This window comes from Aphelocoma coerulescens, chromosome 2, assembly GCF_041296385.1.
Source record: "Aphelocoma coerulescens isolate FSJ_1873_10779 chromosome 2, UR_Acoe_1.0, whole genome shotgun sequence".
Taxonomy (NCBI): Eukaryota; Metazoa; Chordata; class Aves; order Passeriformes; family Corvidae; genus Aphelocoma; species Aphelocoma coerulescens.
Window position 1 is genome coordinate 56,847,438 of NC_091015.1, and position 17,226 is coordinate 56,864,663.

General features: G+C 42.7%; 1 protein-coding gene across 6 annotated transcripts in view; it reads right to left on the reverse strand.

Annotated features, from left to right (window-relative positions):
* Positions 1 to 2,558, reverse strand: part of ELMO1 (engulfment and cell motility 1) — a 312,095-nt gene extending 309,537 nt beyond the window's left edge. For 3 of the 6 annotated variants that reach the window (XM_069007625.1, XM_069007624.1, XM_069007620.1), the window contains exons 1-2: positions 1,628 to 1,831; positions 1,008 to 1,078 (exon numbers count right to left, since the gene is read on the reverse strand). The gene's annotated coding sequence lies outside the window, so the exon portion shown is untranslated. Of the gene's footprint in view, positions 1 to 1,007; positions 1,079 to 1,166; positions 1,187 to 1,627; positions 1,832 to 2,185 lie in introns of those variants that run through there. The other 3 variants (XM_069007621.1, XM_069007622.1, XM_069007623.1) reach the window with 3 other exon arrangements.
* Between the last annotated feature and the right edge of the window lie 14,668 nt (positions 2,559 to 17,226).

The window sequence follows — 17,226 nt, forward strand, 5'->3', positions numbered from 1 at the left end:
CTTTCCAGTATGAATAAATTGTGATTCAGGTTTGCCTCTAGACGAGTCAATTCACACGCTCAGATCCACAGACTGCACTGACAGTATCCTTTACTAATACCAATTTCACATCATGTTCCTGTTTTAACCATATTAATCTTTATTTTCTCTGACTGGTGAGTTTTAAAAGCTGCTGCAGTACTTTTAACAGCTTTATGACGTGTGTTAATGGATATTTTGCTAGCAGTACACAAGAGGGACTTTTACCAGCAAGCTGTCACTGCTGCTGTTCCTCCTCCTTATCTAGTTACCGGTCATCAGATTAGATCCCAACCACCTACTTATACAGCTAAAAAAAGAAAAAAAAAAAAAAGAAAAAAAAAGGGGGGGGCATCAGGGAAAGAAAACCTTCATAGACTGCAAACTTGCAGCTCAAACTGGAAGAACTTTATGTAAATTTCAATGTATTTTCTTTCCTCTGTAATATTCTGCCTAAGCCACTCAATCAAGCAGGAATGACACAGAAAGAATGGGACTAATGCGAACAATGAATGATCCATAAATGTCTACGAGGTTATATAACTGAAGATGAGATGGCATGCATGTGTGCATGCATTTGGGGGAAAGGAGAAGAACCAGACAAGGGGAAAGAGGAGGAAACGACATCCCCAGTCACAAATACAGAACTCAGCACAGTTCTTACTCAGTTTCCCCCTCTTCTCAAAAGACAAATATTTTAACCAAGGGCAATCAGGCAGCTGAGGGACAAAAAGCAAAAGAAAACCCATTTGCTTATAAATACACTTCAAAACATCCCTTGCTGAAACTGCACCATAACTGCAGCATCATGAAACACAGCTCATAGACAACCATGTTTGTACTAAAGCAATTAACACACGGTACATTTCCTCCACCGTTATTATCATTGGCACTCTTACAGTGTTTGTTACACATTTTGAGCCTTGGCAGGTTAAAGGATATTCTTATAAAGTTAGCAACAAAACGTTGCTGATTTGAAATGTACTCACTGTTATTTTTCAGGAACTCCTATATTTACTTTACACCATTCTCAGGGGACAGCTGAACAGTTGTATTAGTTCTGCAAGCAAAAGATATTCAAAATAAACTTTGCAAAGGCTTTGAGCCAAAAAACTTTACAAATGTAACTTTTTAGACCCACTACCCACTTGCTTTACGAGGCTGCACACTGTGGCTTTGCATAATCGCCACCCACATTTCAGAACAATCATTTCATCTGAATTTCATCAGCGGTTTGATCACTTGTGTGAGCATAAACTTAGGAAAAGGAGCACACGCAACCCCCCTCCAACCCCCTAGAAAGCTCTCGGATGCCGGGTCGAGGGGGAGGCATGCCCTCGGAGGCGGCGGCTGGGTACCAGCGCCGAGCTCGGAGCTGGCTGCCTGCGGGGATGCACTTGCTTCAAAGTTGAGGCTTCTCCTCCCGAGCAGCGCCCGCGGCGGTGCGGACACTTGCTGCGGCCGCAGTCTCCGCCCGGGCCTGACCCCGCGCATTAACCCACACGGGTCCGGCCGCGGCCGCTGCCCCGCACGCCGCCCCCCGGCCCCCCGCCCCCGCACAGCGACGCGCCGGTCCCGCCGGGTCGGGCGAGGCCCCGCCACCACTCACCCCCGGCGCCCGGAGGTGCGCGGCTCCCGTCCGCCGCCCCTCGCCAGCGGCCTCCGGCCACCAGGAGCAGCCGGTGGCGGGCAGGGTTGCTCAGGGCACGGGAGGGGGCTGAGGCGGGGAAGGAGCGGGAGGAGGCGGTGGCGGAGGAGGCGGAGGCGCCGGCGAAGTCGCGGCGGGGAGAAGCGGGCGGCTGTGGCAGCAGCGGCCGGGGGCCGGCGGAGAGGGCAGGGCGGCGGGAGGAGCCGCTGTGCGAGGCGGGTCGGGCCGGGCCGCCCCCCCGCCGGCAGCCGCCGTCCGAGGCCCCGCCGCACTGACAAGCACAAGGCTGCGCTTCCTCTTTCTCGCAGCGACGGCGGCCGCCCCCCGCCCCGCACCTCCCGCCGCGGGGATCGGCTGCGGCGCTCGCCCGGGCAGGTGCGGGGCTGGCCGCCCGCCTGCCCCGTCCCGGTCCTCCTCCCCTGCTGCCCCCCGTGCCTCCCCGCGGTCGCCCGCACCGCCCGGCCAGCGCCGCTGCCTGCCCCGCTGCCGCGTCCCCGCGCCGGACCGAGACTCTCCTACCTCCCGGCGTGGGCAGCACCCCCCGCCCCAGCGCACAGCGGGGCCGCCCGGCCGCCCCCGCCGCGGGAGCCGCGCTCCGCTCCGCGCCGCCGCCTCAGTGCGGTGCGGTGCGCTGGGCTGCCCCCGGCGCTATCCCATCCCGGGCTCGCACAGGCACCCGCCGCTCTCACTTCCTCTTCCTTCCTCCTGCTGGCCGGGCCGTGATGTGCAGCCCCGGGCCGGCTGCGGCCGAGGGGTCCCGCGGCTCGGCAGCACCTGCGGGCGGGGGGCGACACCCGCTCCCGCCTCCGCCCGCTCCCGCTCCGCTTCCCCCGCGAGGGAGTGCGGCTGGCGTCCCTCCTCCTGCAGCTCCTAAATGAGGGATGTGGGGCTGCCTCCTTGCCTTTTGAAAAGCTATTTATGTTTTGATGCTGCTTCTCTTCCCAGAGAGCCGCAGCCGCTGAGCAGCCCTGCAGCGGGCACGCTGCGGCGCACGTCTGTTCGCCCCCGAAGCCAGCGAGCTGCCGGGGGAGCCCAGTCGAGCCGGGACGCTCCGGGCTGGGGCCTCGCCAGGAGGGGGCGGCCGCAGCTCCGCTCCTCACCCCTGCCCGGCTCCGCCGCTGGGTACCGGCTGCTGCCCAGGCCCCGGCGCTTCAGCATCCCCGCAGCCCGATAGCGCCGGGGAGAGAGCAGTGCCCAACTCGTGGCTTTTGCCCGCTGGAAAAGTCAAATATCAGAGCTCTGATTTTGTTTTCCGTCTCCCTGAAAGAAAAGTAATCAATAAGCGCTTTTTTTGTTAATTTTCTTTAATACCTTAACCCACAGTTACTGTGTGAACTATATAGGGTATGTGACCCTGCAAGCCATCAAATTATATCTTCTAATACCAGATAGTGAGGGTGGTGTTTGTTTTCTTTATCTTTCTTTTTTTTTTTTTTTCCGAAGTCCTGTACATTTCACTTTGATAAGAACTGATAGCCATGAAGCCTGGCTGTGATACAGCAACTTTTATTGTGTGGTGTAACAAAATTTACTTCTTGTGAACTATCCCATCATACATGAAGACCAAAACCTGCAGAATTACTGATTCTAATCTTACATATAATTATGTACAAGAAGATCTTTATGCAGGGTAATAATTTCCAGTGATTTCCCATAAAACCACCCTCCTGCAACACCCAGTCCTCAAACCACAATAATGCTGTTATGCATCAGCTGACATTTAAAAGGCTCATTGCTCTGAAAGTCCCACAGCTGCTTACCAGGATTTTGTACCCAGCAGAATTGCTGGGGGCTTTCAGAAGAGGAAGGGGACTTCGTTCCCTCCTTAGACTGTAATGCACCATGACAGCAATACACCAGATCTAAGCAAACACTTTGTGTGAGATCTGAGCAAATACGCTGGTGTGAGGCAATAAATGTCATTACTCACCTGAGTCACAGATGGCTGTATTCATAGGACTAGAGCAGAGATTCCACTAAATGACAGGGGCTAAGAGTACACCCCAAAACTATGGAAGCTCCTTTTCATGCATGTAGAAACTGCCTGCCTGGTCACTGCTTCTCTGGCACCTTTCAGGCAGGTATGTGGCACGGGTGACAGCAACAAACACTAGGGGAGTAGGGGCAGGAAACATCACCATTCTGCATCCTGAAACTTCTCCATGGCAGGAATTCCTTTAAATCAAGGACCATTTTTCTAAAGCCATTGAGTTTTAGGACCTCCTTGAATGCTGAAATTCATGGAGAAGCTGGACTGTGTATACTGAAATGGATATGCTAGTTCCTGTGTTAAATATACATTTTGAAGCACATTTTCACATTGCTTTATTAAGGTAGAACTCCAACACTGAAAATGTGATATATTTCTTATTAAATACACTGAAAACACTTATCATGCCATCTCAAGAGTTTCTTACAGATGCACAAAGTTTATTGAAAGATGGATAATATCCAGAGCAAGTAAATGGCAATTCAGTTTGCATTTGAACCGTCTCCATCATCCTGAGATTTTCCCCTGCATTTGTTACATGCTTTTTGGTGCTTCACTTAGAAACCAGAGTGTTTACAACTTAGAAAAGGGCTTAGCAAATATAGCATAAGGTGTGCAAAAAAGTGTTGTTTACTTCTTTTTCCAATATTAGCTCAGACCAGTTTCCTAATATGGTCACAAGGGAGGTAAACACACAGATATATAGTGTTAGGAAAGATGTTTGGAAGAATATTAAGAATAAACAATATTTAAAATGCAAAATTTCATTCTCCATGTTTTAATTTTCTCTCAGGCTCAGCAATGAAAATCATTAAAATTGATTTCAGCTGTATATTACCATAATAGTTGGATTTTGAACAGTGCAGGAGAATGTTTATTTACCAGTGCTATTGTAACACAATTTAGAAGAAAGCTAGTGAAAAAATTCTACTAGTTTCTGGGAAAATAAAATTCAAGACAAAATTCTACTGCACAGTTCAAGAGAACAAGCTAGAAGACTGGAGAGGGCACTCCAGTGAAATCCTCTGTTTATCTCTATCCCTATCTAATATCCATAGTATGGCAGCCATTGCACCAAGATTGAGATTACTTTTGCTTTCTAGAAGTCCAGGGAACCCCTGCTTGGGATAGATACGTACAGAAGTGCTTGGCTGTTATGGTAATTTCCTGATTTATTTAGTAGTAGTCCTTTTTTTGATGTCTGCTATGAAAGTGCACCTCATCACTACAACTGATGCATTTACAACCAAAATCAGAGTGGATCATAAGGCATGGGCATAAGATGTTTGCTAGACAATTCTAGAAAGCCAGAAGAGGGAGTGCAGGAACAGAAAACACCAAGAATGAAACCTTTTAATTTGTGGGCCTATTTCAGATGCAACCTTAAAGACAGATAAATGGATGGATGGATGGATGGATGGATGGATGGATGGATGGATGGATGGATGGATAGATAGATAGATAGATAGATAGATAGATAGATAGATAGATAGATAGATAGATAGATTAAAGAATTTCCAGGAAGAACTACTGCATGGCTCAGCTGACAACAATGATGTTTCAGGATCGTCCAGTAGGTCCTAATCCCCTGTTGAAACCTGGCCTGTTGAAATCTCCCCTTGACTGACCCCAAAACTATAATCAAAGCCATTAATCACTTCTGACAATGAACACCTTAGATCCTGAGATAAAACAGTTCCTGACAATTTTTGAAGAAGTTAAGTTTTGTTATAGTTCTTCTGGCCAAAACTTTCCTGATGCAAAAATTATCCAAGATTGCCTTTGTTTCACCCAATAGGAAAGATGGTTGGATTTTAGTGTGCTTATAGGCTTTGTGAATAGCAGTATTTTAATGGTGTATAAGTATTTACCTACAGAAGCTTATTCATAACCATTAAAACATATCACAATGCTGTCTGTGATACAGAAACAAGATAAAGAATCATTACTACATTTTATTTTTTAGAATCCACAGATAAATTTCCCTTTATTTTAACAATGCTCACTGTCTATTGTGTTTTAATGAGAATATTTTGTCTATGCATATGTTCATTTCTATGAGGTGTGAATTAAGCTCTGGGAACAGAATGTGAAAACAATGCTTATTGGGCCATTCCTTCTACTGGTGACAGTGCTGTGGTGAACCTTCCTCCCTGGTAAATTATTCTGCAACAGATTAAAGAGTGAACATGGAAAAAACTGAGTATCTGAACTGTGCATGCATACACTATTAGATCTTTTTTAATAGGTCATGAAGATCTAACCTAAATTCATAAAAAATGGCATAAATAAAAATGAACTGTATCAGAAGCTTCAAGCTCATTTTTCTAAAATGCAGTATGCTTGCAGATGTCCATGCTTGAGTCCCTAAATTATAGTTGCCAGTTTGCTTTTAGTATGTATTAATTTTATATTCATGTCTACATATATACATGCATTTGGTGCAGGACAATTACAAAAGGTCAGGATGATGACTCAGTTTTAGTGTACCTATTCAGACTGTAAATCTGCTTCTGTATATTCATTTGTATATAACATATGTGGAGAAAGTGATGACCTTTGCAGAACAGCCAGCTTAATGAAGAAAGAAATAAATGTCATGTAAGAATGGTTTTAATTAACCTATAAAGTCGTATCCTAAAAAGTAGTTTTGGTCTGTTTGTGGACTTATTTCCATCTCATCTGGTTATATATGTACAATAAAATAATTGTTAGAAGTTAAGACTGTGTAATTATAATACTTATGATCATCACACTAGATATGAAATCCAAGTATGGCCAAGCAAGAAAATGAAGAGGTCAAGAATGGCCATTAACCTAATGTACTTCTATGAAGAAAGACACGCCTCTGCAAACTGTTTTTACTGCCACTTACTGCACTTCTATATTTTAGTTTGCCTAATCACAGTGTGCTTCTATGTGAAGAAGAAAAACTTGGAAAGAGCTATAAAAGTTTAAGAAAAACAAAAAACAATTCCATGTTGAAGTTCAGCAAGTTCTGAACTTCAGAGGGGCTTCTCTTCTGCTGCTGTGAAAACAACTAACCATTGGAGCTGCCCAATGGTTATCATAAATTGGTCCTAAACAGAAAAGTTTAAAACAAGACAGGCATTTTTCTGAAACCTTGGTGCAAGCTAAATCTTATTTTTATAACTTCAAAGAAGAAAATTCAATAGAAGGAATAGCCCAGTAAGTGTGGGCTTCACCCTTCACTCCCAGGGCCTAATTCATCCATCACAGATGTGAGGAGAAATAGCTCTTACAGTAGAAACAGCTTTGGATCACCCTCAAATGATGAAGAAAAGTGCTTGATGCTTGGCCTAGGGAATGGGATGCTGATTATCAGTCATCTTAGGGAACAAACCATGACATCCAGTTGTGCACCTTGACAAAAGAAAGCAACCAACACCGGGCAGGCTCCCAGCTCTGGCCAGCTGCTGGCTTTGTGGCTGCTGGCAGGGCTGGCCCCCTTGCTTTGTGTATCGAAAGTCCTTGGAGCAGACACTGGAGGAATTCTGATCACCTTTCCAAGACCTAACAGAGTTGTTTGCTGCATGCCATGTTTTCTTCTCTACCACACACTGACTTCCCTAATATCTGTAACATTTTATGATAAAGCCTCCTATGTGTTTCAACCACATTTAAGTATCAATATTTTTTCTACTCATTTTAGTCTTCCTTTTAGTCCCTCATCTTGAAAGGATAGAGCCGGGCAGTCAGGGAATTGGGACTCCTGAGTTTTGACTCAACTGTAAGCCCTTAATCCACCACAGAATCATGGGAGAACTGTATGAGCTTTAAGAATTAATTTCCTCTGCTGTCCCTTTCTTTTTTTTCCTTTTGTTCTGTTGTTGTGGTTTTGTCTTCTTATTTGTTTATTTTTTAACTTTGTCAGTTTAAGCTCTAAGTTCTCCAAGACAGATTTTTTTTCTCTGTGTATTTGTAGATAACCAATATATTTCACCTCCAATTTCATTTGGGTTCTCCTGATACAACTGCAGCAAAGTTATTATTAACTAAGCTAGCCTTGTGAAGACATTCACTGCATTTTTATTTAGACTTCTACTTCTTTACCCCTCTGCTATCCTTGTAGATAATAGCATTACTGGCCAGTACACAAACTACAGAAAATTTAAACAAGAAAAGCTCCAAAACTTAGGGACTGCTTACTCTTTCAACAGGCTGGAAACTTTCTTTAACATTCACCCCTTTTCTAGTCACCTTGTCTTCTATACAAATTAATATTTTATAAAAGTGGACTATTTTTATCAATTTAGCAGCTGTGTTGTATGTGCAGTTGAGGTTTGAAGGGTGCTAAGCCATGCCACGTACTACTACAGATCTTTAATACTAAAGAAAAGTTCATAGAATCACAAATTCATAGAACAGTTTGGGTTATAGGAGACCTCAAAGATCATCCGCCCTTGGGTGCCCCATAGGAAGGGACACCTTCCACCAGACCAGGTTGCTCAAAGCCCCATCCAACCTGCCTGGAGCACTTCCAGGGATGGGGCATCCACGGCTTCTCTAGAAACCTGTTCAAGTACCTCACCACTCCCACAGTACCACATTTCTTCCTAATATCTAAGCTAAATCTTCCAAACCCCTTTGTTCTGTCACTACATGCCCTTATAAAATGTTCCATTCTTTCTGTGGAGCAGCTGTGCTCAATAGGCAATAAGGACTTCAACAAGCAAGAAAGATAAGCACTACCCAAACTCATGATAAATGCCATCCTTTCCCCAAAACACAGAGTTTAACATGTAGTGAAAACAAGCAGGTACAAAGTCACAGAAGTAGTGCAACGTCTGTCTCCAGCAATGACACAGCATGAATCACTCCCTATCAAGTTCAGGTTCTTCTGTCCCAGGTCACAGCATGACAAATAGGGCTGCACTAGGAAACCCTCCCTAGGACTTACTCACAAGTCTTTTGACAGATTTTTCACTTTCTTGCTGGAAATAACAGACTGTTCTGTCTATCATCCATTCTAATTCTTTCATAATATTAATCGATCAACAGCAGCTGCTGGCAGCAGAGTAGCAATAGATGGAGAGTACAAGCTCACTGCTCGAAGGTGTGCTGGATGCTCACTTCCCTAATGAGGTGATTAACTCCAATTGCTTCACTGAATGAACCCACATAAACAAGTGGCACTCCATCAGCTGCAGAAGCGGCACAAATGCACTTGTGAATGCATTTCAACATTCGCACTTGGCCTTTCTCCCTTCTGCATTTATTATTCCATTATTATGGAAAGTCACTTTGCCTATAAAATATTTTGCCCTGCTGTCACATTTTATTTTGCATATTTCTTGAGGAGCGTAATGCTCATGGCTGAAAATGCCTGCCCGTGCCAAAAAAATTCATGAGGCTTCAGAGCTGGTTAAAAAGAACTTTTTAAAGCATCCTGACCTTTGAGCACACATTCCTTAGATAGCACAGTATCCTACATAATGTCCATTTAGAATAAACATATACAAAAACTGGCTAGCAGTTTTCCAAACAACCAACTTCTATGCATGCAATTCTTCAGAGAAGTGGAAAGGTTTTAAGTCTTATGTACTATTCACATCATTGTTGGACTATACTGATTAAGAGGAAATCTTAAAAGCTCAGGCAAAGGTGTTGTAGGTAAAACTGATGAAGGTGATTCACCATTCTTACAGCCCTGTGTTTTAATGTGGTTCTCCTAAGTACTTACATCTTTCATGCCTCCTGTTGTTTTTTCACTTTTGCCATCCTCCTATTATTCAATAGCTCAAAGCACTGTCAGCTTTTTTTGTCAAGGCCTTGAAGTTAGACCCTTCATATATATTTTTCATTGCTAATACATTGTGGTCACTGCATTTCATCTCTTCCACTTAACATTTTTCTGTACCTCTCAACATTTTTCCATGTTCCTTTCCCCACTGTATCTCCTAATCTAAGCAAGGCCATCCTTTGGCAAGGCTTTGGGGCAGGTTTCCTCCCCAGATGATAGTGATTAGGGTGAGAGGAGGACAAGGGTCGGGTAAGGGTTTGATCAGTCAGACTGGTACAGACAATGAAGCAGCAGCCTTGGTCAATAGCCTGGCATTTAAAAATAAACTGTGAGTGGATATTTACAATTACTTATGACCTGCTGTAGCTATGTGGCAAATTTTCTTTGCTGTGGAGCTTGTAATCTCTGGCAAAGAGGGCAAGGCAAATGGCTGGAGGCTGCAGTCCCTCGTATGCCCTAGCCTGAACCACCAGAGTTTGAATCCAAGGTTTTCATCTGGAGAGTTACCATCACCCTGTGAATGCCATGAGTTCAGTTTCCAAGCCTGAAGTCAAAGACAGGAGAATGATCTATTTGCTGAAGTGGGGTTTTAAGGCAACAACAACTCTTAATGAATTCCTATCAAACTTGATGGATACTTTAAGTTAAACCACTATTTTTTTATAAAGTGCAATTTTTTAATTTGGCACTTCCAAATGATAGAATAGGGCAAAGCTCATGATCTTTCAAGACATAAGATATCTAAAGTTCTTATTCTTTAAAACAATGCAGAAAATTAAATATTTTATTCAGTACAAAATACAATAAAATGCGTTACCAGAAGGTAATTTTGGTACCAAAAAAAATGTTTAAAATAATTATTTATATAAATATATTTATATAAATAAATATGCTTAAATTTTATTAAAAATAAAATATTTTTCAAATCGACACAAAAACTTCCAGAGCATGGGAAATATTTTCCAGTTCAATTAACAAATAACAGACTCTTTACTGTGAAGGTCTAATTCACACCCTTCTTAATGGCTTTACAGTAAAAGGACTGAGCATCTGCAGCCCTTACTGAAATTGGACATTTAGTATTTATAAGCCAATAGAATCATCTGGTTGTGCAGCAGTTGTGAAAAAAAAAAAAAAATGAAGCCCTTAATTTGTCACAAGTGCATAAGTGGTGATAGAAGTGCTCAACTTTACACCTCCTGCTTGAAAGCATTGATTACTACAAAAGGATCGCAATTCTCCAGCCTTGCAGGGAACCTGAATTCCTGCCCCAGGATACAAGATGCCCCTGCTGTCTTCTCAATCTAAATTGGGGGAGGGGGAGGGGGGAAATGGGTCCTCTCAGGTCCCAAGGACTAATTAGTCAATGCTTGTAAAAGCTCTCTGAAGGTGAAAAGTGTATCTGTGCTTTACCATGACAGATGGCTATGCTTTAGTTTTAAAGGTTTTCCTTAAAAAAGCCGTTTTGTGGAAGCACTGACTCTCTTCACTGTCCACTAGTGCAGATGATTCATTATGAACTGGTGTACAGATGGGGGAACAGGATGGCCAAAACCTCTGTTCTGGCTGTGAGCATTCAGAGAGAAGAACCTTAAATATTGATTGACTTTATGAACCAGAGTTCCCTACTGTCTTGCGGTAGTGTAAAATATCATAAAATGCTGCCAATTCTGCTTGTCTCTTCTCCTTCCCATCTGTGATAGTTTTACAGAATATCTTCCCAAAAATAAATGAAGTGCAAGACCTCTGGAGAATGGAATGGTCTGTGTGTCACTGAAAGTAGTGTACTACACCATGTTCCCACCTGTCCTCATGCCCTGTTGCAATTAGCATCTTGCACAGATCCTTGAACATATGTTTGCTTTGTCATCCTGTGGAATATTCCACTACACTACACTACAGCAAGCTGTCAAAGTCTTTGCTGAAAGAAATAATGACTAATGATTTGGGCTAAAATCAGCACTGCAATCCTCTGCTGCAAAAATTGCTGTGGTGTAAAACCAGCAAGAAGACAGCTCACAAGGTTGTGCTGATTGTTTCCTAAGAAATACAGAATTGGTAAGCCATAGTCCCATGCTTATATACAGCTTGTGTTTTATGGACGAATCCAGAGGGAGAGAACGCAAAAAATGCAGGCAGGATTTTGCAGACTGACCTTGCTTACCATATCAAGCAAGCCTGCCTACTAGAACTGCTCAGAATAACTTTCCAAGGGACAATATTGTAGAATCCAGATTACTCCTACGGATATGAGTACAGTACACTCATTGATAAAGAGTAATATAAACCTGTCGCTGTTGTACCGAGAAATGGCAAGAATCACGATAGAGGTCCAAGGATAAATGGAATTATTTTATAAATTACAAGCTGGGTTATATAACTTGGTCCACAAGAGAGCATGATACAATTGGTCCCTTGATCGACCACCCTCTAGAATGATAGGTGGAGGTTCCACAACGCCCATTCAAAATATTTTCTCCAGTGTACCAAAAACAATAGTTGGAAAACAAGTTTGCAGCTGTGAGATAAAGCCTTGGTTTATAAAAGTCTCAAACCGTTTCTCAGCTGGCTTGCACGAGAAAGAAAAACTTCACAGGATGCTGCAGCCGCTGGAAAATTCCTCTGCTCCTAGCTTTTCAGTATCCACATAAAACTTCTAAAGGAAATTGTGATTTTTTTAAAATTTTTTAAAGATCATAAATAACTGATCATTCTCCCAACAAACATACTTTCAATGGTGCTGTTTCCTGTGAAATTTTCCTCCTCCCATATTTTTTAGTTGGCAAAATTCTAGAAAGCTTGATCATGCTACAAATGATTTGGGTTTTGGTTTGGTTTGCTTTCCTACTTCATAATTTTTGTCTTAATATCTATGCATGTTAGGTACATCCATGTTGAGAACAGCTCCCAGTCATTGTTATATTGTTGAGTCAGACACATTTCCTTGCATTTGGAGGGCGGCAGCTGACCTGATGTGTGAACTTGACTCCTCTTTTAATTTCTTTTCCATGGGAAAAATGGGGCCTACAGGCCTGGTGAGGAGCTCAGCAGAGAAAGGGTAAGGAGCTTTCTGCAAGAATGATGAAGTCAGCAACGCTACAATGTTGGGCCACCTAGCTGGAAAGACATTCTCAGTGCTGCTGTGGAGACCCCCTGCTTTGTTTTGCCAGGAGGCTGGACTTCTCCAATCTCTATGTTTCTTTCTGATGAATGTTCACCTGGCCTCCTCTGTAGCATGTAGGAACTGCCATGTCTCAAAAGGAGCTTCTCAGATGGCAGTTCCTACACTTCAGTATCACTAGAGGCATGGGGTGCTCAAGCCTTAGCCTGAAATGCTTCCCGAGGCTTAGAATTTTGATGTGGCTGAAGTTTTCCCTGTACCTACCTGCTTCCCTATTGCTCCAAGTGAGGAGCTAGGCAAATATTTGTTTGGAAAAAGTACGGACAATCAAAAGAAAACTAATTTGCTTTGCTGCGTGTTAACCGGAATCGAGCTATCACATAAGGTCTCTGTCCATATCCTATTTGTCCTGATGCTGGTTTTATCATCTACATCGTACTGTTAGCTCTGACTTCATGTTGTGCCCAGTACCATTTGTCAAATATTTGTCATTGCAGTTTTGGGTTTTTTCATTAGAAAGATATACTAAAGCAAAATCAGTTATCTTTGATGCAGACTTGCCAATTTAGAGAGGATGTGACTAAACTGCATTTCCTTTAGTATAACAGAAATCAAACAACAAAAGACAAGTTGATGGACTACCTGACTTTGTTCATCTATACTTAGTCCAAAAGTTTTCTTTGTATGTTTTGCTCAGTGCTCTAATTATGTTGCTTGGGCTTTTCTATCTCTACCTCTTTGATGTGTCCTGCCATTCATACATTTAATTGTCTTCCAGTGAATACCTCAATGCTACTCTCTCCTCTTCCATTGTTTATCCTTGGAAGTCTCCTCAGATGGAAGAGATTAATGGAGTGAAGTCAGCCTGTTTAATGTTGGTCTTTTGAACAGTATTTGGTGCTCACTAATTACTTGTTAACTGTCCTGTTGCTGGTTCTTGGTATTTTTAAGATCTGTTTCATCACTGAGATGATTTAAACACCTCTCTCTTCTGCTGTCGGTTTCTGTCTTGGCACTGCCTGAGAGGAACAACAATTTCCAAAGAAACATTGCAGTCTCTTAATTCATGAAATTAAACCCACTTTGGGAGTCCCCTGAGAGATCTGAACCTCATTCTTGTGCAGTAGATTGGCCCACTGTCTTGGTAGCATAATTCTTAATTGTGTCAGCAGCAGTTTTCCCTTTTGCTCATGTACACATCTCTAAATATTATTCCTCTTACTATGCTGTTCTTTGTGTTTATTTGAATCATTTATCCTGTTGCTTTAACAGCCATCAGGTCATCTTATTCTCTTCCTTGGGAACCACATTTGTTCAAGACTTTGTGTTTTAGGATCATATAGTGAGGGGGCTTATTTTATCTCAGAAAGGCATCAGCTCCGTCGCCCCCTTCCTCCCCATTTTTTGTCACTTATCTCATCATCAAAGAGTTGTTTTGACAAGAGCCAGGCAGTTTCATTTTTTTGGGTTTTTTTTCTCCCAGGCTCTTCCTTCCCATGACTTGCCACCGTCCCACTACATAAACTCATGGATTCTGACACTGACAGTCATCAATAAAACAGCAAGATACGGGCATCACAACACAAAATCCATCAGAGTCCTTTTTACACAGCAGATAAAATGCATCTTTGTGTTCATCCTACACATTGGTAGGAGCTTTGTGCTCAGTGATGATGAGTTCTCCAAGCTGCCATTTGAAAATAGCAGAGCAAATTCTTTCTTATATGGGATCTGCTGGCAGTTGCTTGTTTATTTGGTGTTCTGGACAGTTCTTCCACAGGAGATCAAACCAGTTATCCCAGTCAGGGGTGCTTTCTGGCACCAGGTGCTTTATGAAAGATCATTGCTTGTTTGCTCTCCTGGCCATCTTGTGCACTCACAGGATGGCAGTTTCTACATGAAGAAGATAGAGGCTTTCAGAGGGCTTTTTTGCACCATCAAGCACTGCAAACATTGCTTCCTGGCAGTTAGGGAACACACATGCAGCACAGGTACCACCTCCTCCCACTGCCTCACCTTGACATCTTGCCCAGGGCACATCTGGGAGAATCAGCTGCTCTAACCAAAACAGATGAGAAGCTTACTCTGGAGTGTATGTGTCATATACACAGACAGCTTCATCCCCTCACTCCCTGTCATTCTCAACTGGGAATAAACAAAAATTTATGGGTTTGTTTCCAGAAAACCCAAACAGCCCCCTCACTGGCATAAACCCTGCATACAGTTTAGAATAAGGCCCTAGACACATGAGCAGGAGAAACCAGAAAAACATTTGTATAACAGAAGAAGAGACTTTATATCATAACCCTTTACTCCTGAGTATGTCTTTTAAGCTTAGACCAAAGAAAGACCATGTCTATGCTTCGCAGCACCAGCAGACAATTCTAAAGACCATCCCTCCATTCAGTGCCTTCAAAATTGTCCTTTTTTCCCTTTTTAAGCTGTTGCTATAGCCTATTACAAACTGTAGTTCTGAAACAAGTAAGTTGCTGAAGCACTTTAAAAGTGTTTTTCCAGGGAATGGCTCTCTGGCTCTTCTTGCTTTCTATAATCACAATATCAAAACAAGGACCTCATAATATCTGCTAAAAATACAGGCAGCTAAAGAAAGGTGGGAAGAATGTGTTCACGCTGGTTTGTATCACACAGTTTGATGTAGTTTTTGCTGCAGAATGAGACCAGCTGTGCTGTAATTAACAGAGTCTGGTACAGAGAAGGTGGTCATTTGTTCTTAGAAATCATTGGGGTTTTGGGTTGGTAGTTTGTTTTATTTCCCTAGAGATGGACTAAGCAAACACTTGCTAGACATTTGTTCTTTTGTAACGTACCACTATTAGCATGTGTTGTTACAGGTTTTCCACTCATTGCAAGGTAGACCATCATAAATAAATAGAGGGACCCTGAAGGCTCTCTGTGAAACATGAAGGTGTTGAAAGGTCTATTTTCACCCCCTCGAAATAGTTTACAAATAATCCAAGTACTTTTTTTTTTTTTTTTTGACAGGTGGTGAGACTGAAAATAAAAATAACTACTGCTTGTTAGGATCACTATAAAGAAGGGGCTTCTGAACAATTTTTGAGGGTGCAGACAACCTATTGTGGAAGGAGTACTAAAAACAGATTACTGAATGGATCTGGTGAGGATGAGGAAATTAATTAATTGCTGCAATTAGTTGCATCCCCAGATGAGAAGGCCAGATGCTGGAGTGCTGTGGCTCAGCAGCCACCTATTAAAATCAGGAGGCCTCGACTGGTTTTCTCCAGCTGGGCGTCTGGTCCTTGGCCGCCTGCTGCAATCATGGATGTGAAACAGACCTGTTTGATGTGGGATGTTGTACACGCTTACAGGAAAAACAGAATGCCAGTAGAGTTACATAGGATCAGAGAAACTTCTTTATTCCCAACCAACACTGAACAATGTCTGGGGTCTTTTCTTAGGATCAAAGAAATGACAGAACATGCTTTAGACCTAAACCATATAATATGTAATCAAAAGCATCACATTTTTGCAGCAGTTCATTTCTGGAATTTCTGAAAGCAGTATATTTTTCCAAACCCAGTATCCGCACAGCACGTAACTATATTAGCTCTACAGAGTCCCAGTTTCTCTCTACAGTTTGCTCTCAGGAACCTTTTATAATGTTTTCCCTAGGTGATGAGCAGTTCAGACTAGTTTCTTTTGAGGTGTTACATTTAGTCATCTCTTTGTGTGAGATAGAAAGGAGACCTTAAATGAAATACCCTTGAGAAGAGTTCTGGAAAAGGCAGGAAAAAAAAAATAATCAGGATCTGAAAACAGGGGACATAAAGGCCAGAAGTGGCTATATGGTTTTAGCAAGGTTACTGGGGACAAAAGAACCTAAGCAAGCTTCATTTATTCTGCAAAGCAAACCACAGAAAAAAAATTGTTAGGCACAATGTGATTCATAGACAAGGATTCATGTTGTGTGTCTGCTTACTTGGGGACATGAAGTAGCTTCAAAATCTTTTCACCTCACATTTGAGGCAGCTGCTCCCTCACTCCTGTTGCATTTGGTATAAATCTGGGGTGATCTCATAATTGACTCAATCTCCTAATCACACTTGTCACAGATGGATGCTGCTGAAAACAGTGAGTAATTAATTTACAGATGATCAGGAATAGTGGAAAAACATTACTCATTCAATTGAAACTACTGGTTCTGCTGGCTCTGAAATCAAAACCGCATATTAAGCAATAGGAAGGGATTTCTGCCCTGTTCTTTTCCCCATTTATTTCCTTAGGTCAAAGCATGAGCTACAAGTGGGATCTATGCTCAGATTTTCTGCTAGCTGAAGGGGGCAAGAATCATTCAGAAAGGCAAAATTTAAGGAAAATACAATCTCTCCCTGAGGGTTCATTGTTTCTCCTGGAGAAGGAGCTGTGACGCCATTAAAATATGGATGAAGGAACCCAGCCTCCAACCAACCCAGGAGAAATCTTGTCATTGACTTCAGCAGGGCCAGGATTTCCATCTTAATGAAAATGCCTTTTCATTTAATCACCCCAACAACAATTCAGTAATGTGCTTTAGAGGCCTGCATCTTTAAAAGTTGCTTGCAATTTAACATTTGGCTGGAGATACCTCAAATCACCAATCCTGTGTCCTGAGACTGGAGCAGCCCTTTTTACAACAGACTGGTTTGGGGGCTACAGCTCAGACAAAA